Here is a 27390-nt window from a genome sequence, read left to right as displayed (position 1 = left end):
TTTTTTAACTACAGGTAAGTCACTGTGGCCAACCTCTTTTATCCTCAGTTTACTTATCTGGAACATGAAGGCATTAAGAGTAGCAACTTCATAGTATTTATCAGTATTCAGTAAGATAGTGGTAGTGTATTGCTTATAACAGGACCTGATATGCAATAAGAACCTGATTAGTTACTATTTAACTACTAAACAAGACTTGGGATTTCTAGTTCTCCTGTGACATTTTCTTTGGGGCCCTTCCTACTACCCATAATATAAAGATGTCATCTGCCACCATTTATAGTTTGACTGAACCCAAAAGAGAAAAACACCGGAAAAACAATGAAATGTAGCTTACTCTAAGTATTAAAAGGAAATCAAACTCAAATTTCCTTTTTGGGTGTGCACATGCCCTGGTATTTTTAACTTAATTTATCTGACAGTGGAATGGCTCACGTACTACTGACAATGCTTTTTTAAAGCCTTTGGGGAGAAAAGCAGTGAACCATCATGTAAGAATAATCTTATACTTTGATAGCTTTGTTTCCCCTTTTGGGGGATAAGAGGTAGGTTTGGGCTTTTATTTTTGTTTTTTTCATAATGTAAGTTTTTAAGTCTTAGACCTTTTTAATCAAACAGAGTGAATGCCAGACTGGATCCACGCTGCCATAGTTTCCAAATCTACTGTGTCAAAACTCAAGGGAAGCAAGGCTCTTCAAAAGGTGAGGTCTTCCATAGGTTTTAAGTAGGCCTTTCTGTGCACACAAGAAAGAAGTGCACACACAAATAGTTCCAGGCACAATCAAGGTTCTCCACTCCAGGGCTACCATTCACTTCCATTAACTGCTTTTGTGAGCCCATCCAAGTCCCTCCCAGTTCAGCATGGCAGACACATGCCAGTACCCAGAGTGCTCTTGGGTCCTACCTCCTTCACAATTACACTTTAAGGGCACAAGTATTTAATGGGGGGAAAAAAAACTTTACTGGATTTTCCCCCAGCTTTGAAACTTTTAGACCTTGAAAATGAATCGAACTTTAATAATTTTTTCTTTCTCTTTCATTTTTTATCCTACTTTTTCTTTTTGTAAATTGGCTACATTTTCAAAACCTGCCACCCACAAACAGTTTGAAATACTAAAGTGTCTGCTCTGTTTCTGTCAACAGACATTATTTGGAATCACTTAAAAGGACAAATAATATGTCCACTAATCAGCCTTAACAGCTAGAGTAGACAGCTTTGGTACATTTTAATTCTTAGACCTCTCTTCTATTCTCTTCAAGTCAGACCAAATAAGAATCATATTTGGATAGTTTCAATTTTGGTTTTCAAATTAGGGCAAGCATCTCAAACAAAGTGATTTCCAAGGAAGTCACTCAGTGTTAACGGTATCATAGGAAAACAATTGAACAAACACAGGACTGATCTATTCCATCTACCATATATTATCGATTAAGAAGCCTATAAGCTTTGGTTTCCCAATCTCAAGATGTATTTTTAATTGGATCAAAGGAAAAACTTTGATCCAATTGTAGAAATTGAGAGATGTAGAAAACAACTGATTTCTTATTTCATAAAACATACCAAAATAATCAAAACCTGATTTTTCCACCTGAATTAAAAAGATGTATTTAGTTTTGTTGGCCACAGTCCTCAGTTCAGTTCTAGTGTCCCTTTCCCCAACTTAAATATGTTTCCCCTAATATTACTTACTCTTCCTATCCTGGCATTATGCAAGATCCCTACTTACTTTGGCAATGGACACAAAATAAGACGAGCCACCCAGAGTTCTTCATTCCGAGGGAAGGAGCTTCCCAAGAACAGCAGAGTGTTGTTGTGGCATTTCCTTTCTGCACTGCCGAAGAGCAAATAGCATTCTCCAGCCAGGAAATTTAGTACCAATGGTGGGAACTGGGAGGGCCTCTTGACTGAAATACCTATTAGAACCATGAATGGCAGGTGTGGGCATGACCATCTGGTTCATGATCATTTAGCACCTGTAAAAAACAGGAATTGGCCAAATCCATACATACTTTATATGTCTCTGTGTATGTACACACACACACACACACACACACACACACACACACACACGTACACAGAGAAGGAGGGGCAGTTAAATAGGCCCAATATGCAGAAAGAGAAGATGCTTTGCAAACACAAAACCCAAGGTAAGAAGATGCATTTTATTTCAGAGAGAACCCAGCAAAAACCAAACTCTCAGATTGAGAAAGTGAACCTTGACATTAGTTCTATCATTAAAATCCTCACTAATATGGCCAATGGGCCTAGGTGAAAGCTTTAAAAATTTAAAATTTAAGGAGGGGCTAACACGCTTATACAAGAAAAGCAAAGACAGGCTTGCATATAGGATATCTGTTTCAGTGAGGAAGAGTGAACGCCAAAAACAGTGTAAGAATTAAGTACTCACATAATAGATCACTGTAAGCAAAGCTCTCCTGCAGATGTTGGAGTTAGTGATCTAAGCCCCACACTTGGAAAGGTTGTGTGACTGAAGCCATGATATATAAAGTAAAACCCAAGTGCCAAAGTTTTGATTTAGCCAAGAAAACGTGGCTGTTTTTGTTGGGTGGAAGAGGCATTTTTTTTCTCTGAGCGAAGAATTACGGTAAACATCTGTTAACCATGCCCACAGAAGGGGTGACTGTTTTCATCCCAGGTCATTTTAAAGGAATAAATGTAATTAATAAAACCCCACAGTAGTAGTATCCAAACTTCCAATAAGTCTGCTTGCTTCTGTCCACATGCCTATTTATTAAAAAGAAGCACTTATTTGAGCAAGTTTCCTGATACAGCCATTAATACTTCTTGGGAACCACTGATATGAGGTAAGAATTTTGTCTCAAATGATGCTTAAAAATACTAGTGGACTTCACTTCTTATCTCACTCTTTAAGCAACTGTTTTTGAGGGGATTCTTTTACTCTATCGGCAACAATTTATTGTAATACGTGTATTATTTAGGTCACCAAATCCCCCTTTTCTATTCTTTATATTTTAAAAAGATTTTATTTATTTGTTCTTACAGAGAAGGGAAGAGAAGGAGAAAGAGAGGGAGAGAAATAACAATATATGAGAGATGTATCAATTGGTTGCCTCTCACACGCCCCCAGGTGGAGACCTGGCCTGCAACCCACGCCCTGACTGGGAATCACTCTGGCAACCTTTTGGTTCACAGGCTTACACTCAATCCACTGTGCCACACAAGCCGGGGCATTTTTCTTCTTTTTTTAAATTAACGTTCCCATGGGTTTACCTCACACATAAAAGTCCCAGAGTATAACTATCTTTTGAAAGTGACTGTAAGAATTCATATAATCCAGAATGGTTTGGTTTTTTAAAAACTCCTTATTTGGTTTGTTCTCTTAGAAGAAAGGAAGAGGTAGGGAAACTGAATTATACAGTCAGACTGTCATTCAAATCTGTCAAATCAGAGCTCAAAACATCACTTTATCTTTGAACAACTGACTCTGAGCCCCTCCATAATGAGAGTCACCTTGGATTATTTTTAAATGTTCCCAATTAAGAGAAAATAATCATAAAAATTCATAAAATCCCAACTTCCATTCTGAGGCAAGCAAAGTTCCCCTCTATCTACATTAAAAAGGCTGTCTAGACTTAGAAAAAAACCCAGTGTTGATAAACTAGATGCTACCGCTCAACAAAGCTAAAAAACTGAAGTCGCCTATTTCTGACCTATCATTATGCCAATACGATCAATCAACAAGATGCTACTTCCCATGAACTGGCAGCACAGCAATACAGAAGGTCAGGCTTCAAGTGAGGTTATTGAAAAACACTAAATTCATCAACTCCATTTTTCCAATGCTTGCAATATTGGCAGGGTCACAGATGTTGGACTAGCTTTAAGGACAGCTTAGGAGCCTGGGGAGGTAGATGTCAGTGCTTCCACCTTTCCAAGGAGTCTTCAAAAAATACTAATTCAATGCCTCCTAGGTGCCAGTTACTGAGTTTCATGTGTGTGCATGTGTGAATGTACACAGGAGGGTATGTGTGCACAGCGGGGAGGGTATGAAGGGTGAAAGGCGATCTTTTGAATGCTACTTATATCTGATAGAATATTGAGGGGAAATTAACCCAAATGTCAGTGTTTTCTGGATCTGAAAAATTATCCTTGTGTTTACTTGTTCATTTTCCATAAAACTAAGTGTCATGTGCTAAGAAAGAAGGGAAGCAAAGATGGAGATGGAGCAAGCAAGGTTTTGATACCCCAACCGCCCTTAAGTAATGATGAATCATTAGACAAGAAAAAGGAGGGACTACAAAAGCCCGATTTTATTTAAAAACTGTCAAGCCCTTAAAGAATGAGCCTTAAAATAAACCCGCTAATTCCCTAACACATTCAAGATTCATTCCTACAAGTCAGCCCAGGATCATAGGCCACTGTGGTCAGAACTGAAATATAACCATGTGCAGCTCCACTAAATTATGCTTAAATAAAAATGTGATGTACCCATCATATTTGTGCAATATAGGGACTAAATCAGCTATAATTTTCAAGCTTTAAAAGAAAATTTCAAGCTTTAAATATATTAATTCCTAGTGAAAAATAATGTGATAAATGTCATTAATAAAAAAATTCCACAGGAAATAATTCTTTACCCTTTTCAAATTTTCCTTATGAAATGCATCATTTTAACCTAGCGCATCAATATACTTTTCCATAAATGTAACTTTGTTTTGATAAGGAGAGCCTTTTAATCCAAATTGCACAGTGATACTTCTACAATGATGTTATAACTTAGTAATCAGAGTTAACAGACTGCCTAATTAACCAAGTCATCATTTGCCAAGATCCAAATATGGGATGAATTGTGGGCCAAGGAGAAAATATGATGGACATGAAAATTATTAATTCAGGGAAGCATTAAAAGCATGTGGAGTTAATGTTCTTTGCTAAATCTTACTATCTTTAATAGTCTTAATTTTTATAATATAAGTAATATGTGAACATAAAAAATATATATATTATGCAGGGGATATAAAAACATCTAAAAATCAAATAGTTATTGATATAATTAACTTTTTTAAGGTTTTTACAATCCATGAGTTAAAAACCATAGATTCCTTCTAACAATAATAATAAACAATACCCATTGACTGCTTAGGAAATGCCAGCATTTCACTGTTTCATATGACTAAGATGTTTACTCTCCACATAACCCTTAACCCTTTGAAAGGTGCTGCTTTTCTCTTCAGGTATCAGATGTGAAAACCAAGCTTCAGAGTATTTTTTTGCTCACAAGAATACATAAATAAACAAACCATGTCCAATCTTTTCAAAAATCTTAGAGAAGTATTATTAAGTATTCTATAATTTAACTCACCAAAATTTTACCCATGGAAGCTTCATCCAGGCATTTACTATGTGGTTAGGAGACAGAAGACTGAGGTAACCTGAAAGATGCCATGTGCCTAACCTGTACAAAAGTCATTATCAGCTTACTATTCCTACCACTAACATCACTGATATGTCCTAAGAAGACATGTGTATTTCAACTGAGTTAAGACGTTTGTGAGCCAATTTTCCTAGGTGATTTCAACGTAAATCTACATACAGGATTTAACATAAGAGGGAGATGATGAATCCAGCAATCTGACCATCTTCCTCTGCGTTACTTGGTCACTCCTGTTCATCCTTCCAGGTCCCCACCAAGTCTCATTGCTTCTATGAGCCCTTTCAGTTCCCCTCCTCCCAACCACACACACACAATCCACCAGGATTCTGGTCACTTCTCACCAGTGTATTATAACTGACCTTTCTGTCCACCTTGCAGATATAAGTAAGTTGAAATCAAAGATCTTGCTTTAGGACCTAGATAGTATTAAATGGTAGATAAAAGGTTGGACAGAAGGATAGATGGGGGGAGTGCAGCAATGAATGAACTCCTGGCTTCTCGGAGGCAATCATGTGTAAGCATACTGAGGCACAGCCCACCTGGCAGGTAGTGAACATCATTGGAGATGTCCAAATATCAGACAGACAGCTTCATGAGGAAAATCTCAGAGGATACTCAAGCATGGTTAGCTGGGCTATGTGATTTTTAAAGGTTCCTTCCAACCCTATAATCCTGTATATCAGCTCAATATGCATCAATACGGTACCTTACAGGATACACATGCACAGTCACCCCTCTTAGAATTCAGCCCCTTCTTCTGAAGCCAGCACTGCCGGTCTCAGGTTATTCCCTTTCTACTGCCTTTTATAGGTAGGACACCAACCATAAACGCCATTCATGACTTTAGTGACCCAATCCTGTGCACACTTTTATACCCACCCCAGTTCAGCTCTAGGCCCAGAGAGGGTTTTAGTAATAGGTGATTCCAACTCATTGGATTAATCACAGAACCAGATGTTGTAGCATCCAAATGCTACAACAGGTGCAAAGACACAGAGGGCCAACTGTATGCATTTCTCTTCGCCATTTTAAATAGGGGACTTGAGCATCCACTGATTTGGGTATCCACAGGGATTTTGGAACCAATCCCTCACAAATAATGGGATGATTTAATTTTGGGGGGAATCAAAGGTTACATGTGGATTTTCAACTGCACAGAGAGTTGGCACCCTTAACCCCCTTATAGTTCAAGAGCAAATGGTAGCTCCTCTTTGTGCCTAAGCTGGTCACAGGTAACCAAAGAGACCTAACAAATAGGTGGGCTCAGTATTTTAAACATAGACATTAAAATGGTCTGCTTTTTAATAAGGAGATACTGATACTTAAAACCCTGTAAGTAAAAATTGCTTATTTGAGGTCCCTTGGAACCATTTTTATATAGTTTGTGTGTGTATATATGTATGTATGTATGTGTATATGTGTATATGCACATGCATATATTTGGCGTGTGTATGCCCCAGGTACAGGACTGTTATTGTTACTTTAGGAAGGAGACCTTCTTGCTTGTTACACTTGCCACACAAGTGACTGAGCAGAACAAATTAATTGCTGGGTAGTCAGAGGCCAATACAAAATAAAATGAGGGCTACCAAGATGAAGTTAATTAGAATAATGTACCAGAGAAAAGTGAGCCAAAGATCTACAGAAAACATCTTAACAAACACATCCAACTAAGAATGGAAGAATGTCAGTTGAGTGGGGTTGTCTTCATGCTAAATCACACTGAGACGTTTTTATTCCCATTGCTCTTGTACTAGCAAAAAGGAATCAAAGCATCTGAAAGAATCTAGTAAAATAAGACAGGACCTGTTAGATGGCATTGAAGTATAGAGGCTCAACATGAAACAAAAAAAAAATTCCCAGGACACCTGCAATTCAAAAAACATAGGAAAGTGTTTACACGATGAAGACCATATGGCATAATGGTTAGGAGCCATGGCACCAGGGGAAGGGTGCCTAGGTTCAAATCCTACCTCTACTTTTATAAGTGGAGAAGTCTGAGGCAGTCACTTAATCTCACTTATGCCTCAGTTCAGCTGCAAAATGAATATTTAGAATTGTACCTCCCTCATAGAGTTATTGTGAGTTAATATATATCAGGTGAATTTGTGTCGCTGTTAATGACTGATTTGGGACAGATGTAGACCAAGTCAATGGGCCTCTCTTGATGAGAACACCCAGAGTTGGCACTGAGAAATTCCACCCCAAGCACATCTCAACCAGACTCACCTGGCACTGAGGGGCCAAACTGCACATGAACATGCAACCACATTTCAAACCGCGAGAGAAAATGCCCTCAGAAAGCTCCCGATATTCCTCCCCAGGACTGAGGCAGAGGGCATGGGGATGAGGGCATGTAAGGGCTTTCCTGGCTGCTGAGCCCCCCCTATTGAATGGGCAGCACTCAAGTCTTGCAGCACATGAGTCTGCTTCCTCTTCTGTTGACTCTTGTTTTAGTGTATGAGATGATATTTGGAGATGGAGTGTACTATGTTTTCAGAGATGTAATGGGTGAGTTCTTTGCCACTTTGAAGAATATCAGTCTCATAAAATGTTTTCCAGAATTATTTGCATCACTTGACTAAAACTCAAGTGTTAGCTTTTTATTTACTACAAAGGCTATTAAAAACCAAATGTGATGCCTATATCTTAATCATTTGCTTTATTTTTATAAATTGAGAGGGTCTAAGTTCTAAATTAATAAAACTATGTGGCTCTTTGCATTTCTTCAATAAGCCTTGCTATTCCATTAATCATGTAAGTAAGAGTAATGTGACTTGATGTATTTCACGTTTTACCAGCAAAAGTTAAGGGATGTGAAGGTAGGCAAAGCTGTTCTCTGTGTCAGCGTTCACCTCACAGATGACAAGGAACAGTGCACAGGAAGCACGTGTGTCTGAAACAGCACAGCAACGGGAGACAGACCATCCTCTGCAGGCACATGAAAGAAACCGTCAATCTGCAGAGACTTGAGTCTTCTCTCAAAAATAATATGTGAATTATCAGGACAGAACATCAAGTGTACAAAATAAGAATTTTCAAGAAATTTAAGACATGGCCTCTTGTGAAGCAGGAGATGAAACCAGCTCTGATTAACTTAAAGACAAAATGTATCCCTAGCCAGGTGACTTAAGGAGATTGCAGAACTTCCAAGGTTTTCTACATTTCTAAGGTTTTGTGGATCTGGGTCAAGCTGCACACACACAGCCATCCATTGAGGTTTATCACTTATATTATCTGAAACAAGTCATAAACAACCAGCAGCCAACATGTCAACAACAAATATAAAACAGATCACCCCACTGCTTCTTCATACTGTATTTGTTACTTTTAAAGTGAATTCAGTATGTGAAACATGAATATAATAGGGAATTAAGGCTCTTCACAATGTTCACCACTTTAAAATAAAGACGGCAAGAAAGTGCAACATGAGTTTTGTCAGTTTAACTCCCAAACACTTTGCTGATCTCTCTAAGTCAACAGCATGGTATTCTGTTCCAGACCCTGTACAAAGCACTGTCCCCATTTCATCTCTGTTAACACTTACATTAACACTATGAGCTGTTACCCCTGCCTTGGATAAGTAAACTGAGGCCCAGAGAAAGTAATCTGTCCAAGAACAAAGAGCCAGTGAATGACAGTGCTGAGAACTGAGCTAGGAATCCAATATCCTTAATCACCCTGTACCACCCACAGTACATGTTAGGCCCAAATGGCAAATGATTCTGCCTTCACGGGGAAGGTGATATATAACCCATTCTGGATGGGACACACACAATGTCAAGATGTGTGCAATGTGTAGTGGAAACGCTGGAGAAAACCCAAGGGCAGTATCCTATTCCTATAATTAAATGGTTTTATTTCTTCTCCTATTCTCTCAACCACAAATTCATAGGAAAATTCCCAGATATATTCTGTTCACACTGACTGTGAGCATGCCTACCATATCCTGGCTCTATGCACTGTGAGGAAGCCATTCTAGATTTAAAAAAGACCTTTCTTCCCTTTGCTTATGACCTGGTGGAAAGGTATATTCAGAAAGTGACAGGTACCCCAGTAAATGGAACAAACAAGAAGGCTGGATGGAGAACAGTGACAAGGGACAACAGGGAAATATCCATTAAGGTGGGGATTCAGGAGAGACCTGTCTGAGAAGTAGATATTAAATTAACTGAGGAGCCCTGAGACACGCAGAAATTCTTCTAAGCATAGAGGAGATGGTCCAGAGGCAAGAAGGATTTCATGGCATCTGAACATTAACACAGGATCCAAATAAAATATTGGGAACCATATAGCAATAGCTCAAAGTTGACAACAGTCTTTTGAACAGGCAAGATATTCAAGCCACTATCTCCACAGAGTCAACAACCTTATGAAAACAGAGCTTATGTTAAACACTCTTGCTTTTTTAAATTCACCTGTTCTTAAAATGTTTTAACTGTGGTAAAAAACACATAACATAAAATGTACCCCTTCAAACATTTTTAAATGTACCATTCAACAGTGTTAAATGTAGAATACATCTGCATTGTTGTGCAACCATTTGCCAGAACTCTCTTCATCTTCCTAGCCTTAAGAGATTCTTGAGGGGTACTAATAAAGTCTGAGGGGTCAGTGCCCCCAAGCTCATCAATTCTGTGACATATCACAGCCAGTAAATTACTGCAGACTCCTATAAATAGGTAGTCTGCCTTCACCTATCATCACCCAACGGTGCTCAAAAAACTCAACAGACAGCCATACTCATGTGGTTGCTACCAGTCTTCAATTTCTGGGACACAGTGCCACTGGGGGCCATCAGTGGGCACTGCTGACAGTCTCTGTGCGCAGATGGCACTGCTGTTTGAGGGCCATTCCCAGAAGACCTGTAGGATCCAAGGCCTGCATTGTAGACTCAGTACAGAGGCAGGACCTGGGATAAGACAGGAAATCAGCATTGTGTAGCATCAGCCTGTACAAGTGAAACCCTACAGAATTTCAGATTATCATCAGCAATACTGTCTTGAAAGCAGTTAGTGAATTCTGCTTGCTAGGCAGGCCCATTGTCTGAATAAATGAAAAAACAACAACACAGAACTAAAAAAACAGAACTGCACACCTCTTAGGGGAAATTGTCAAAATGGGACCCACAGATCAAAATTCTGTTTAGCAGGGCTGTCCAGTTATACCCATGGCCACAGTAGCCTTGAAAATAGGCATCAAGGCCTCCTCCCAAGACTCTACTCAAATAAAAGGGAGTATCAGGCAAGAAGCAACAGACCAAAACATACATTGTCTGCGAGTAAAACCACCATCAATGAATCAGCCAAAGGATGGTGAAAATTTCTGGAAGACAGGGATTCTGCCATATTACCTGGGGAGTGTAATGCCAACAATGCTGGCATTTGTTGCCTACCAGGATCTGTGCCAAGCTCTTTACAAACATCATTTCACTAACTCTTCACAGGAGCTGGCTCTTATTTTTATCCCAATTTCCTAGATAAGGAGGCCGTGACCTAGACAGGTCAAGTATATTGCTCAGGGCCATTCAACCAGAAAGTACAAAAGGTAGAACTTGAATCTAAGCTGATCTCATTTCAAAGCAGTCACTCTTAACCATATTGCTAATTGTATATGGATACAGCAAGCATTCAATAAATGTCAGTGAATGTACCAACTACCATGTTTCATGAGCACTTATCACATGCTGGTATGGCAGATAATATATTTTGAAGCATAGGGAAGTCTCATTCTACTCATTCTGTGAGGTGGAAATCTTCACAAGAATAATATACGAGCCAATATGGAATACAGAAATTGGCCAGGGCTGACTCACTTTTTTCCCCCATCCTCCAAGGTAAGGTTTCAGTAGAGATATAGAAAGCAGCAAATCACATAGATGCAGAGCAGAAAGCACTGTCCAGTCTTTGTGGGACAGTACAAGCAAGCAGCAAATTCCCCTGCACATACTGGGAAGAACAGAACTGGGTGTGAGCCTGCATGGTGCTAGAACCTCATGCTAGTACTCAAACTTTAACAAGAGCTTAATATCCAGAGGACAGTAAATCTAATAGAAAATCCAGGAGTTTAAATTACAGTTGATAGCTCTCCTGACAAAGCAATGTATTTTTCAGATCTGCCATGGTACTTTCAGTAAGAATATTATGGCCCTAAAATATTTACTGAGATATGTATCTCTGCTGAGAAGTAAATTAGCTGAAATTCTAATATATAAAATTCAATTAAAACATTATACATGCAAATTATTGGAAGACAAGGCAGCATTTCACTGAAAATAAAAATTAAACATGTAAGGAACAGTGGTATCATGATTTTGCGTGAGTAACCACAGGTGTTGCTCAGTAACCATTTCCCTTTTCTTCATTATTACTAGAACCTGGAACTTATCTGGGACAGTAAATTTCTGAAGTCTACAGATACACTTCTCAAATTCCCTCATGTCAGGGGTGGCAAAAAGGATGTAAGTAAAAGTCACTGAATAAAACTTCAGGGAATGTTCTTTAAGACGGAAAGTTCTTTAAAGGGACCTGCCTCGGCTGAAAGGGCCACATTTTGTCCCTTGCACTCCTGTTTCTACCTTTCAGGATACAGAGGCAATGGCTGGAAAAAGAGCAGCCATCATGTGACCTTGAAAATAAAGCTATACTTGAATAGGCAGGCAGAGCAGAAAGAAGGCACCAACTTTTCTCCCCCAAACTTGACTATCTTTCATGAGAGGGAATACACAACTAATTTTTTGAAGTAATATAGTACATCTCTGTTACTAGACAGCAATTCTTAAATGATATAATAATATAAAACAAATCTGAAGACCATATTACTATTTTTGTAAAAAAAAAACCCTAGAAATTAATGAATTGTGATTCTGATTATCAAACAGTTTTTAAAGCTGTTTAAGTATGACTTTTCTTCATCCTTATAACTAGCCCAGAGAAGCATATTTACTGAGCCTGTCTCTAATGTTTTGACATGGAAGACTTACAAAAGTCAAACATACTTGTAGACATGCAAAGCACTATTACTGATTAAGGCCTATATTAAAGGTAAAAGATCTTACACCACTCTCAGACTCTGATGATTAAAGAAAATTTAATCACTCCTCATTGGCATTTGATCTTTAGCCTGCCCAAATCTATCTGTTGAACTCTTCATCCCTGTGGGTACTAGAAAGATATTTCAACAGCCTGCCCATCAACTGTAAGACAGAAGGAACGTGCAGACAACCATAGCATTCAGAAAACAAGAAAGCTCTCCCCACACTCTTGTAGCTCACAAAAGCTCAGTGTGATTAAAAAGGTGAAGCACACTCCACCAGGTGAACCAGAGCAACTATGTAAGGAGTTTCACATACATTCTACCTTGTTCCATCCTTACAGCTGCACCCATGTGCTACTATGTATGGGAAGGTATTCTTTAATTCACCATCCCTCTTGATAAATGGTTTGCTCAAGATCACAGGGACTGATACCTAGTGAAGTATTCTGCTTATAGGTCATATGTCCCTTTTTGATGCATTTGATCAAGAGTCAGCAAACCATAGCCTCTGGGCCAACTACGGCCCACTGTCTGTTTTTGTAAATGAAGTTTTATTGAAACAGTCATGCCCATTTGTTTACATACTGTCTATGGCTTCTCTGGTGCTACATCAGCAGAGCTGACTAGTTGCAACAGAGAATGTATACGGCCCAGAATGTTGACAATACTTACTATCTGGCCCTTTACAGACAGTTTGCCAACCTGCATTAGGTCAGCTCTCCACAACTACGGTCCAAGTTATGGATCCTGCTCTTAAAGGCAATAAAGCTATCATGGAGTGCAGCTTTGAAATTCATAATTAATAATGGAGTATCCCTTTACCTTCCTAGAGGTTCCCATATCCACTACTGTGTCCTCTGCAAAGGCAGATGGCGATTTTATGTAGTGCACAATAGTAGTGTAGTTTACCTCTTACCATTTAATTTGTCTCACAGCCATAAAAAAACCTGGAGGTCACTGGTTGGAGGCACCCATAATGCCACAGGACTGCAACACACAGAGGGACGCTGACAGCAGAAAGAACAGAAGAGGGTAAGTGAACAGGGCAAATCGTGACACTTCAGAATTGTACGTATACATGTATATGTAATAATACAAGAGGGGACCCCCCCAGAAACAAAATTTACTTGTAAAAACTTCTGTATTTATTCTTACATATCTAAACTTCAGTCACCTTCAAAGTACTCTCCATTTGATGCAATATACCTATTGAGGCTTTTTTCCATTGCTCAAAACAGTTTTTGAACTCATCGACTTGGATGCCTTTTAGTGTTTCTGCTGCTTTTTTCACCTCTTCCACATCTGAAAAATATTTCCCTTTGAGGACTTTTTTTCATATGGGGAAACAAACAAACAATAAAAAATAGTCGCTTAGGACAAGATTGGGTTAATAGGGGAGGGTGGGGTATGGGGGTTGATACTAGTTTTGGTCAAAAACTGCTGGCTCAGCATGGTGTGGGCAGGTGAGCCTTGGAAATCACCCACCATGAAATGACAAACACACTGAAAGAACCTTCAGAAAAAATTACTGAAGCCAAATGCAGCCTTTCAGATTAATGCCAGCTGGTACACTGATAGAGATGGGTTCCTAGAACACTCACTTTGCTGAGGAAACCTCTACTCCACTCTCTAAAAGATAATTCCAATTTTTCTGGGGTCCCCCCTTGCAAATACATATACAATATGTATAACATATAATAGACATACAGTAAGTACATGTAGATATATAATAGATGTATAGCAGCATATATTTTTTGTTCTTTCTCTTCTGGAATTGGCATTTCATCAGCCCATAATCTGAGCTCAGCATTACAAAACAGTGGTACTTGTAAAACGCTACATAGCCAAGTGTAACTGCCACTCACTTGGAAAGTCTGGTTCCTTGAACTTCTATCATTTCTTATTTTTTTAAGATAAATTCTCATAATTACAATGTTATTTTTTTCTGAGGAATAAGGACAAATTATCCACAGGTCCAAATGCTGATTTACTTTGGGTTCTGGTCTTTCAGTCTCTCAGACAATCTAGCAGAGTGATGATAGGAAACACACACACAAACATGCACAACTGCACACACATGTGCAAAACGCTGCTTGCCACAATTTACAGTTCTTCTCCAGTCATATAGAAGGAAGCCATGACTCAGCCTTCTCGGGGAAACAGTCGGCCTGCGTACATGCTCACACTGAGGCTGCAAGCTTTCATGGCTTAGTTGGATTATTACAGCATTTACCAAACCCAATTCCAAGTAAGCTGAAGTTACTGACACATAAGTCAACTCATCCTCAAATAGTCTTTGTGACTAGCAGGCAGTAGCAAAGTTTTGCACACCAAGCCTTTTCTGTACACATTCTTGGAAGACTGCCACCCACGTGGCACTCAAGGTGATAAGAGGGACTCTGTCAATGGGGAACTGGAACTACAGTGTGAACAGAAAGCATGAGCTCTTCAGTATGTGTGTGTGTGTGTCTTGTTCTCCTTCAACAGTAAGCACAGATAAAATTCCATGAATGTACATGTTTTCTACTCCAGTCAGACAGAGAAGTGAAAACCGAAAAAGAGGTGTACAAAGGTTAATGATTTGAATAGTCATGCACCTCTGGAAACTCTGTGGGTTGTCTGTCTACCAGAGCTCAGAAAAGGGTTAAAAGGCGGTGCTCCCAGTGAGTGCCTCTTCTTGGTAAGAGATAGATTCAGGCCAGATTGGTTCACACAACGATTTCTAGGTATCAGTTGTGTATATGAGTGTAAACTTTTTGCTGAGTATGTCTTAAGTCGAATATTCATATGACTTAAGAATGTTTATTCTTATATGAGTTTTCCATGATGTATTAGCATTATTCATGAAGAGTATAATAAGAATACATCAAAAATATTTTTAAAGATAATTTCAGTTGGCAAAGGATATACTCATTGAAACTTAATCTGTGAACTCATTGATGAACAACGGCCACCATAAGCAAGAGGACCACGGTCACCCATTTATCGGAGCGAGAGAACAAAGTTAATTTCATTGTTCTCCATGGATTTACACTTGCTTCCTTTTAGAGTCTATATTTTCCAAACATTTGCTCAGACATTCTGTGTTTTTGTTCCGCCTAACAAGAGCTATCAGTTTTGGGCTCCTCTTGGAAAGTCAGGAGATCATCAGAACAAAGCAACTGGAACACTCTTCTAGTCTTTACTACCTACTTCTAAAATGTTATAAGCCAGTAAACTGTTTAGTTTATGAGCCACATTAATGATTTACTCACATTTGAACACAGGTTGCCCAAACCGGGTTTCCAGGGATGTGGAGGGTAATTTGTAGGTCTGGCTTCTTTCCTAAAGGGGCGCTAACGAATGTGACACTGTAACATGACATCAGTGGTGGGGCACATTAATGACCAGACTCCAAGATGAGACTGCCAGCCTATCGCTCCAGTGAGAAGCCAACTGGCTTTCATTTCAGTACATGATGCTCAACTAATTATTCAGACAGCGACATTAATGAGAACCCTCATGTTTATTTTCAACACACTAACCAGTGCTTAGCTGCCGTTTGTCTGATATGGTCACTAATTAAAATGCGTTTTATGAATAGTACATCTGAATTCTGATGTAACAAAGAAGCACTGGAGAAAAATAAGGAACAGCTGATTGAGAAACCATCCTTGCCAGGTCAATTTTATTTTTTTGTCTCAAATACTGTCAAAGTGGCAAGTAATAGGAAATGCCATGAATGCCAAGAGAACTGAAAGGAATATTTTTAATCCTGTATGTCTATGGACAGTCTTGACTTTCGCGCGAGGCCACTGGGTTACAATATGGTCAAGAGCAACTTTTGTCTCATATAAACTTTACTGACTTTATGATGTGGAATAAAGATTTTTTAAAGTCAGTTTTTCTGTGGAATGATCAAAATGTTTGCTTGCCTTACTGTGCCTTTTCAGTATTACGAGTTTGATCTTTGATGACACCATTGCAGATATGATCTTCACAAACATCTCTAGATGCAGTTGTGATTTTTCCAAATCTAATGTAAAAGTCCACTACTGAGGGTTTTTTAAAAGTGTTCTTTAGTGTCCTCTTTACATCCTGTTTCTACTCTACTAAAACTGGAAATCGAGTTCCTTCTACTTTAAATTAAACTTCTATTTTGTATGATAAAGTTTGTCCTTAATTTTAAGATAATTATAATCCTAAAATATTTATATGATGACATAAAATAAATAACTTTTTAAAAGGCGTGCTTAGATCTACTAGAGGAATGGAAAAATGGAAAAAGCTCCTGATGTGCTTTATTGTCAAATGTGTACTTTGAATTAAATAACAGTGGTTATATATTGACAAATATTCTATATTCCATAATTGATCAAGAATTCTATTCAGTGCTGTGGATGACTTCTGATTTTAAAGAATAGAAAAATAAAATATGAGTCCACATAGACCACTTTAAGAATAAAAATGTCATTGCAGGCATAATTTCTAAAGTATGTACAAGTATTTCTGAACTTACCATACAATACATCTGTGATTTTAGAATGCCAAAACATGACAATGTCAGAAGCAGGTTCAGATCTTAGATTAATTTTTAAAATTGTATTCATACAAGTATATCGATTAATCGTCCCAATCCAGCATTATTGTCTCCAAATGCTCTATTTCCATGGGCACATGTTAGAGACAGTCTTTCAGATTATTGGCACAACTCTGTGGAATTTATGTATGCCATGCATACATAAGATACAAGAAGATATAGTCAGCCTGTGGCAGAGCCCGGACCATTAAATCCATTTCTGTTTCATGGGCATACAGCTGGGATGTATTCCCCAGCTTCCACTGCAGTTAGGTAGAACCTTGTCACTGAGCACTGGCCCAACAGATGGAAGAGGGTACGTTAATTTCATTCTGACCCTGAACCCTCCTGCACCATCACGCCCTCTCTCTACCCTTGAGTGTGGGCCGAGAGGTGCAGAGCGCAAGTCTTAGTTCTTGCAGATGGTGAAGTCATTGGATGAGATAAGTGAAGGTCCCCGAAACCCCGCATGAGCAGAGCCATGACTCCTGTCCCCCACAAGCCAGCACTAGACTGTGCAGCCTGAGAAATAAACCTGCACTGAATTACAACTCTGAGATTCAGGAATGTTTATTACAATTGCCACTATCTCTTACTAAATACGCAGGCCTTTCTAATTCTCCCTGGCTCCAAAGTTATACTTGAATCTCCAGGCCACCATATATATGTGGGAGCAATGTGAATTTGGAAAAATTCCTGAAGATATTGTACAGTTGTGATCATCTGCTCCTCTAATTAAGCTAAGGGTAGAAAAGAGAAAGGGAACCAATCACTAATGCATTCCCAAACTGTGTGAGGTACATTTTCCTTACTTAACCTCCACCTAACCCTGTGAGGAGGTCTAATTCCCATTTTATAAATGAGAATGCTTCTAATAAGTGAAATACAAGCAAATGCCATGAAATGTATATCCAGTTGACATTTTCCCAGCTGGATATCTCTTGGCTTTTAATATCCAAATTATATAGAAAATGATTATTTCTAAATCAAACATTTTTGGCTCTTACTAATAAAAGAAAAAGTTCTAAGACATCCTCCAAAATTAAATCCATTTTAAATAAAATATGTGAGGTTACAAAACAACAGGTGGAATATCAGACCCTCAATAGAGGTTTTGAAAGCCAGCAACACAGTGGGTGCTGTCTCAGATGTTCTTGGTGATTTATTTTTTAAAAAGCCATATTCAAAAAAGAAAAAAAAACAAGTATTTTGAAACTGCATTAATTGTTGAGTAATTAATGTTCTAGACATTTACATTCTTAATGTAATGACGCTGACTACATATAAAGTGTTTTGTTATACTTTAGTTATATGTTAGAACAGGGTTGACAAACCTTTTCTGTAAAAGGCAAGGCAGTGAATATTTTAGATTTTGCAGTCATAGCTTATCCACTGCAACTGCTTAACTTTGCCATTGTACTAGGAAAGCAACTACAAGTGGTAAGTAAACAAATGGGTGTTGTGTTCTGATAAGTGTTACTTACAAAAACAGGCAGTGCATCAGATTTGGCCTGAGGGACAAAATTTGTCCATTTCTGTTTTAGAGAACGGATTGGGGTTTTTTAATATTGACACGTAACATTATGATTTCTCCTATGTAAAATAACAGATTTGGATCTGGTTAGCATTTTGCCAAAGGTTCAAGAGATAGATAGTTGGCAGCACTCAGTTTCTATCTGAGGTCTAACCCTACTACCCCATTCTTCCCTCTAAGTCATTCCACCTTTTAAAGGGGTCATGGATCCACATAAAATGTTTAAAGGCATCCCCATACCATTTTGAACAAAATCCAAAAACTACTATACCAAAAAGAAAAAGCTGATGGTTTTTCTCAGCCTGCACAGTAAAGTCCCTGTGTTAAAGTAACGTATGCAATAGTTACCTTAAAGTGAGTTTATAACTCCCTGGCTGGTGTGGCTCTGTAGATTAAGCACCGGCCTGTAGACTGAAAGGTTACCAGTTTGACTGCCACTCAGGGGACATGCCTGGGTTGCAGGCCAGGTCCCTAGTTTGGGGCATGCAAGAGGCAGCCAATTGATGTTTCTCTTGAACATCGATATTTCTCTCCCTTTCTTACTCCCTCCTTTCCCCTCTCTCTAAAAATAAATAAACTATATTAAGGTCTTCTCAAAAATAAAAAAGCAAACTAAATAATATGTATATTTAAAATATCACTGAGATCACCTCTAAAAGTTTCAAACTCAGGTATAAGATCTCTGCAAGTGAGAACTGAACAGCATTCTTGGTCCCAGAGGATGTTCACTGTTAACCAATCTCAGAGTAGGAGCTATATGTCCAATAACAGAAAATGGCAGCAATAATGTAGCAAATATAGTCCTCTATTATTCTCTCAAAAAATGTAAAGTTGTTGTAACAAGGTTTTAGTTCACTTCTGGAGGGAAGGCAAAGTTCAGAGACATATAGACAGATACTTTTTTTAAAAAAAGTCTGTTTCCCATGAATGTTTATTAGAATGGTTAAGTGTGCAAGATGGTTTGAGAAATTTATGAATCTGTTTTACCCAAAATGTCAATCAAAACATAACAAAAGTGCTCTTTCCACAGTCTTGGAGCCTGTGGAAGCTGCTGGGAATAGGACTCTATCACGACAAATGTTCCAGGAAGGCTGTGGTCCAAGGTCATTATTGCTAGCAATAAGTGGAGTCTCAGGAACCAGAGAGAGCACATGGCTCATACAGCTCTTCTTAAAATTGAAGGTGTTTATGCTCAAGATGAAACTGAATTCTTTTCTAGTACTAGTACTTACTAGTACTTCTAGTACTAGTAAAAGTACTCTTCTAGTACTTTTCTAATAACTTTGTTTAGTACTAGGTAAGAGATGTGTTCATGTGTACAAAGCAAAGAACAACATAGCGACTCCGGTGGCAAACTGAACAAACCCTGACAAAACCAGTCTCATCTGGGGAAAGGCAACTTATGCTCCTACCAAGCAACCTCCCTGCTAAGGGCATTAGACACAGAATCTCAGAGATGCTGTATCCCTCAAGGATTTAAACTTACTGAAAAGTAAATAAATAAAAGTGGATTTGTCCTCTTATAAAACAAATAAACAGAGAGAAGTAAATTATACTCCAGTCTGACAGAGAAATATTTTGTCATCATTAAAAACAATGCTGGGAATGGGCAAGTGTGTGCAAATGCTTGTTACAATATGACATGACATAAGAAAGATAGAAAAATTGTATCTACAGTAGACACTCAACTGTGTAAAACTTTATGACAATAAAAAACAGAAAAAAAAAATAATGGTACTTGCCCTGGAGGGAAAAGAATTAGGTGATGTTTCTTTAGAATGTTTTGTTTTTCGTTTTCTAAAACAAAGCACTTTCTAAAATATTGGTTAGTGAATGTAAAACAGTTAACTGAATCACAGGAAAAAGACATTTGTTGTACATTTATACCCATTTACTAATAGCTTTTGATTGCTTTTTTTTTTTCAAACTAGAGGTAAAGCAGACATTCATGGTATCTCTCATGCCTCAAAAACAGTATTTACAGGATCTTATGCATTCAAATAACATTTCTCAAAGCAACTGAACAGTCCATCTTACTCTTTTAAAAAGTGATCTTAATTAGATTCCATAAATAAAGATTTATATTTCAAGCCTTTAAAAATTGAATAATTTTGCTTAGTACTTCAAGCCTTTAAAAATTAAGTAATTTAAAAAGATGTGTTGCTTGAGGATTATAGCTGTAAATAAACTGCTTGATATGAAATTACAGTTTCTCCTCCTTTTTTCCATGATGACACACAATAATTTGTCTTTTAATAACTTAAAACAATTCTGAGTCATGTTCTCATTAAAAACAAAATACCTCTGTTCAGGAAGCTTGGCATTTCATAAATATTTACCTGAAATGCACTGCCTGCTTTACAAGTGGGATGTTAAGCTCCCGATGGACAGGTTAAATTCTGTGTAGAAGAAGGGAGGAGACCTATTATGTCAGCTGGGAGAAGGGCACCATATTGTCTTCACTGTCAGTCTTCTTTGTGGAGGCTCCAGACAGCCAAATAACACACAACAAATATGACCATCATTCATCATTGTTTTCTCTTTCCATCAATCAGCCTCTCTCTCTCTCTCATACACACACACATGCATATGCACACACACTAACCTTGCACTCCCTCTTGGCACGCACACTTTCCATGGTTCCCCAGCAGTCCTAGGATAGAAATCAAAACCCTTCCCTGGGCTCTTACACGGTACTTGTGATCTGGCCACTGCAGATCTCTCCAGACTCCATGCAGCTCAACTACACGTCTCCACTGGCCCTGCCAAGCTTCTCAATGAGCTTCTGTAATGAGCTGGGAGTACAGCAGAAAGAAAGACTGATGAGGAGATGAAGACCTCAACTCCTCTCTGTGAACTACTAGGATCAACAAGATGATGGGGGAAGAAACGTATCTTTAAAAATAATAGAGCATCATAAAATAAGCACTTATTATTATATTCTCCTCCACGCAATTTTCATGAAAAATTTCTCGTATCATCTTCTGGATTTAAAGAAAAACTGAGATTAGTACACACACTGAAAATAGAAGTCTTAAAAGCAACTTCATTTTTTTCCCTTAAGACATAAAAATTAGTCGACAAGGTACACCTCAAGTTCATGAGAATGGCAAGTAGAAAGGTTTAGTTAGTCCTCACTACTACTGAACTCTTTTCTCCAAACTAGTCAAGCCTAGAAGTTGAAGCAAATAGGGCCAACCATAGCAACAAAGCAGTCCCAACATATAAAAGACTATCTCTCTGTAGTGTACAAATTCACCACACAAGGTAAAATGTTTCATTTTGTAATGGAAAGAAGGTAAGCTACATCTAGCTCATCAACAAATCACCCTGCCCAAACCCAGAAAAAAAGATGAGCTGTTTCTTGGATTTCAATGAAAGACAATGTACTCATAACATGGAAAAATTAAAGGCCTTTCGGGGTTAACACTGTTCTTAGATAACAAAGATATACATACTGATGAGTAAGTTACAAAGACAGGAGGTGCTATGCTTCATTTTGCTCAAACCTCAGTGGCTAAAACCAATGTAACCTACTCTTTAGGACTATCACATGGTAACTAATTCCATTTCATTTTCTTCTTCCTGGCATTTACATTGGGACTAAGTGACTGCTTTTTGATCAATGGATGTGATCAGAAGAATGTCACTTCTAATCATGACAAAAAAAATCATCTGTGCTCCCTGTTCCTCATCCCCCAAGACCATGCAGACCCCAAGTTCCTTGTGACAAATACAACTTTGTGGAACTTCACTGGACACACACTGACATGAAGGAAGACCACGTATACTGTTACAATGTTAAGCTATGGAAATTTGTTATTTATCAGTCACAACGGCTAGTACAACACATACTGAATAATACTATTTATCTTTTATGGCTTCTGGTCAAGACGGTGGAGTAGATAAATAGTGAATTTGCCTCCTTTCACAACCACATCAGAATTACAACTAAATACAGAACAACCATCATTCAGGACACCTGAACATTAATCCTGTAACTAAAAACATAAAAACAAAAACATAAAAAAAACACATTGAGACTGGTAGGAGAGATGGAGACACAAAATGGGCTGGTCCCATACTCACATTGGCAGTTAAAAATCGAGAGGGAGTTCTCAGCTACAGAAGTTCACTCTAAGGAATGAGGGATCCCAGCCCCACACTAGGGTCTCAGTGTCAGTAACCTCTGGCTATAAAAATCAGCAGGAATTTTGGCTGAGTGAGATGGAGACTATTGGAGTTCCAGGTGTTCCTCTTAAACAACCAGTGCAAAGATTTACTCAGACTCCCTCCCTCTGAACTCCAGTGCTGGGGCAGTAGCTCATAAGGCACAAGGGATATTTGGAGAGAAAAATGAATCATATGGCATCAGGATGAGAGCTAGAGGGGCGGCTTTCTCCCAGACAGACATGCTGGCAGAGGCCATCTTTCATTTTCTGAGCCCTCCCTCTGTAGGCACAGTCTGGAAGCAAGTCTGAATCTCCATCAGCCAAGTACGCACTCTTCATCCCACCAAGAGGCTTTCCTGAGATGCTACCCCAACCATCTCATAGGCCCACCCAAGCCACTTCAGTGGCTTTTCTACACAAATGACCTGGCTTGACTCATGCTGCCAACTTTCCTAAAATCTCTCAAAGGTTCACAAACAACAAACAAGCAGCATCTCTGTGCCCTATACACTTGATAAGTGGTGCCGAGCTGGGCACTAGTGGCAGCCAGCTTCACTTTGCACATCAGCCTCTCCCAGACACCTCCAAACCCAGCACAAGTAGCAACCATCCAAAGATCACTTTGCACATACCAGGTGGTCCTAAGCAGGACACACAAAGCAGGTGATTTAAGGCCGCATCTCGCCAGAAGCTCCAGGACCAGCACTTCCAGTATCTACCTTCAGAACACAACAGAGTACCACCCAACCACCTCCACAAACAATACAAAGTGTAAACCTGGCAAGAACCAGAGCTGTGCTGAAGTGAATCCTGCTCCATAAAGTCAACCCCTGCACAACAGCTCCTCACCTATATTCATGGCCAGCACTCACAGCAAATCAGCCTAGAGGTCGATTTTTCCCACTGACATCTGACAACAAATAAAGACTCAACCACAACAGGAGGATACACACAACCCATACACGGGACATACCTGGAGTACCTAGCTCAGGTAACCAAGGAGAGTGCACCACTGGGCCCCACATAACATGTACCACATAAGGTACCAAGACCAGGAGACATAGCAGTACCTAATATACAGAAACAAATACAGAAAGACAACCATAATGAGGAAACAAACAAACAAACAAAACATGTCCCAAATGAAAGAAAAAAAAACAGGGGAAAAAACTAAACAAAATAGAAACAAGGAACCTACCAGTGAAAATTTAAAATATTTGGTTGTAAAGATGATCAGTTATCTCAGTAAGAACATCAACAAGGAGAAAGGAAACATTAAAGTAGATATAAAAATCAAAAAATTAAAAGTCAGGAATGAAAATACAACATCTGCAATAAAGAAAATATTAGAGGAAATCAATAGATTAGATTAAGCACAGGACTGAATCAATGATTTGTAAGACAAGGTAGCAAAAGATACCCAATCAGAAGAGCTAAAAGGAAAAAAGAATCCAAAAAAATTGAAGATATTTTAAGAGATCTCTGGGACAATATCAAGCATAAAAATATCTGCATCACAGAGGCATTCGTCAGAAGGAGTGAAAGAATGAGAAACTGAAAACTTGTCTGAAGACATGATGACAGAAAACTTCCCTAATCTGTAAAGAAAATAGACATACAAACCCAGGAAGCACATAAAGTCCCAAACAAGATGAACCAAAATAGGCCCACACTAACACACATCAGAATTAAAATGCCAAAGGCTAAAGACAAAAAGAGAATCTTAAAAATAGCAAGAGAAAAGCAGATGGTTAACTTATAAGGTAGATCCCATAAGACTGTCGGCTGATTTCTCTACAAAAACGCTGCAGGCTAGAAAGGAATGACACAAAATATTCAAAGTGATGAAAAGCTAGGAGAGTTAAAGAGCTTCCCAGATATGAAAAAAACTAAAGAAGTTCATTGCCACCAAACCAATATTATAAGAAATGTTAAAGAAACTATTTTAAGAAGATGAGAGAAAATTGTGAAAAATATCAATAATAAAGTGACAATAACTACTTACCTAACAATAATCACTTAAAATGAAAATAGATTAAATGCTCCAGTCAAAAGACATAGGGTGGGAAATACTTTGTAAAGTATATGATTGCCTGACCACTATATTTAAAACTAACACAAAATAATATTGAATGTAAATTGTAATTAAAAAGTTAAAAAATATTCTTACTTGCAGTGGGAGCAGTTAGGTTTAAAAAATATATAGGTTGGATAAACAGAGAAGAAAACAAGGCCCTTACATATACTGTCTACAAAAGACTAACTTCAGATTCACAGACATACAAAGACTGAAAGTAAAGGGCTGGATAAAGCTATTTCATGAAAATGGAAAAATTTTTAAAGCTGGAGCGTCTATGCACATACAAGTCAAAATAGACTTTAAAACAAAGCCTATAATAAGAGACAAAGAAGGACCCAAAAATTTCACTTCTGAATATTTATCTGAAGAAACTCAAAATGCTAGTTCAGAAAGATACATGCATCCACATGTTCACTGGAATATTATTTACAATAGCCAAGATATGGAAAATAGCCAAAGTGTCCATCAACAGATGACTGGATAAACCAGAAGTGATGCCTATATACAATGTAATATGACTCAGCCATAAAAAAGAATGAAATCTTGCCATTTGTGACATGGATGGACTTATTATGCTGAGTAAAATAAGTCAGAGAGAGAAAGATGACTACCACATCATTTCACTTATATGTAGCATCTAAAAAAACAAAATAAATGAACAAAACCAGAAAGAAACTTAGATACAGAGAACAAACTGATGGTTGCCAGATGGGAGGGGGTTGGAGTACCAGGTGCAAAAGATAAAGGGATTAAGAAGTACAAATGGGCAATTACAAAATAGTCATGAGGTTGGAAAGTACAGCACAGGGAATACAGTCAATAATATTGTAATAACTGAGTATGGGTATCAGAAGGGATAATCACTTTTTTGATATATAAATGTCTAATCACTATGCTGTTCACCTGAAAGTAATGTATTATTGTATGTCAACCATAATTGAAAAATAAAAAATTATCTTAAAAAAGATTTACTTTAAATAAATATGTCTGGCTTTGTCTCCAATTCTCTGATCTTGATCCCATAGGGTCGTGTCTTAATATTCCATTTAGACTCTTTTTATAAAGACTTATCACCATGCATTCCATAATCAGTTAAATAGAGTAACAAAAGATAATTAATCCATTAAGAGAAAAAGCATGCCAGATGTAAACCCCCCAAAAAAACTGGGATAACAATACTTACAGCAGATAAAACAGACTTTAAAACAAAGGTAATAAAAAGAAGCAAAGTAGGACACTACATAATGATAAAGAAGTCAGTCCAAAAGGGAACACAACCCTTCTGAACATTTCTGCATCCAACATAAGAGTGTGTAGTGTGTGTGTGTATGTATATGCACATATGTATGTACACACATACATATGCATGCAGGTATACACATACACACATATGAAGATTCACTTACATCCATGAAGGGAATCTTCATGGACATAAAGGAAGAAAATGACAAGAATACAGTCACAACAGGGGGCTTTAATACTTCATCACCATCAATGGATAGACCTTCCAGACAAAGAAATCCACAAGGAAACAGCTACCCTAAATGACACACTAGACCAGATGCATTTAATTGATGTTTTCAGAGCATTTCACCACAAGAGAATATACATTCTTTCCAAGTGCACATATAACATTTTCTAAGTAAAACCACATGTAAAGACACAAAAGAAGTCTAAATAAATTTTAAAAGACTGGAAACATATCAAGCATGTTCTCCAACTACAACATGACAAAACTAGAAATACATGAAAACAAAAGAAATAGATACAAATATGTGGGGGCTAAAATCACATGTTACTAAAAAAATGAATGGGTTAAAAATGAATGGTTAACAATAAGGGAAGAAACAAAAAACAACTCAAACCACATGGGACACAACAAAAGCAGTACTAATAGGGAAATTCATAGCATTACATTAGGCCTGTAGGCCTAACTCAAGACACAAAAAACACTTCAAATAAACACTCTAATCTTATACATAAAAGAATAGATAAAAAACAACTAACAAAGCCCAAAGTGAATACAGGAAGAAAATAAAAAAGATCAGAAGTGAAAATAAACACAAAAACAGAAGCCAAAGAAACAATATAAAAGATCAATGAAACCAACAGCTGGTTCTCTGAGTAGATAAACAAGACTGAGAACATTTTGCTAAGTGACATAAGCCAGTCAGAGAAAGACAAATACTGTATGATTTCACTCATATGTGGAATCTAATGAATAAACTAAACTAACAAGCAAAATAGAGACAAACTTAAAGAACAGACTAACAACTCTGGGACAAGATGGGGGACAAGATGGGGGGCAGGATGGGGGGTGAGGGGTGAAGGGATCAAGCAAAAAATAGAAAGAATTCAAGAACATGGACAGTGGTGTGTGATTTTAGGAGGAAAGGAAGTAGAGGTGGAAGAGGGTATAAGAGAGATAAATGGTCATGAAAAATACAATTAAAAAATAAACAATTAAAAATCTGTAAAAAGAAAAAAGAGAAAACCCAAATGAATAAAGTCAGAAACGAAAGAGAAGTAACAACTGATACCACAGGAATACAAATGATTGTAACATTACAAGTTAGACAAACTATACACCAACA

At 38.0% G+C, this 27390-nt stretch overlaps 1 protein-coding gene across 14 annotated transcripts in view; it reads right to left on the bottom strand.

The window, feature by feature from the left end:
• The window catches only part of FOXP1 (forkhead box P1), a 627082-nt gene that overhangs the window by 364760 nt on the left and 234932 nt on the right, over positions 1–27390 (bottom strand). For 11 of the 14 annotated variants that reach the window (XM_037150321.2, XM_037150320.2, XM_037150319.2 and 8 more), the window contains one exon: positions 13369–13459. The exons of the other annotated variants lie outside the window; for them this stretch is intronic. The gene's annotated coding sequence lies outside the window, so the exon portion shown is untranslated. The remainder of the gene's footprint in view (positions 1–13368; positions 13460–27390) is intronic. 14 annotated transcript variants of the gene reach the window in all.

This window comes from Artibeus jamaicensis, unplaced genomic scaffold (genome assembly GCF_021234435.1).
Source record: "Artibeus jamaicensis isolate MK-2021 breed Jamaican fruit bat unplaced genomic scaffold, CSHL_Jam_final contig_886, whole genome shotgun sequence".
NCBI classification, from domain to species: domain Eukaryota; kingdom Metazoa; phylum Chordata; class Mammalia; order Chiroptera; family Phyllostomidae; genus Artibeus; species Artibeus jamaicensis.
The sequence above is the reverse complement of the archived record's forward strand: the minus strand, read 5'-3'. Positions and strand labels throughout refer to the sequence as shown.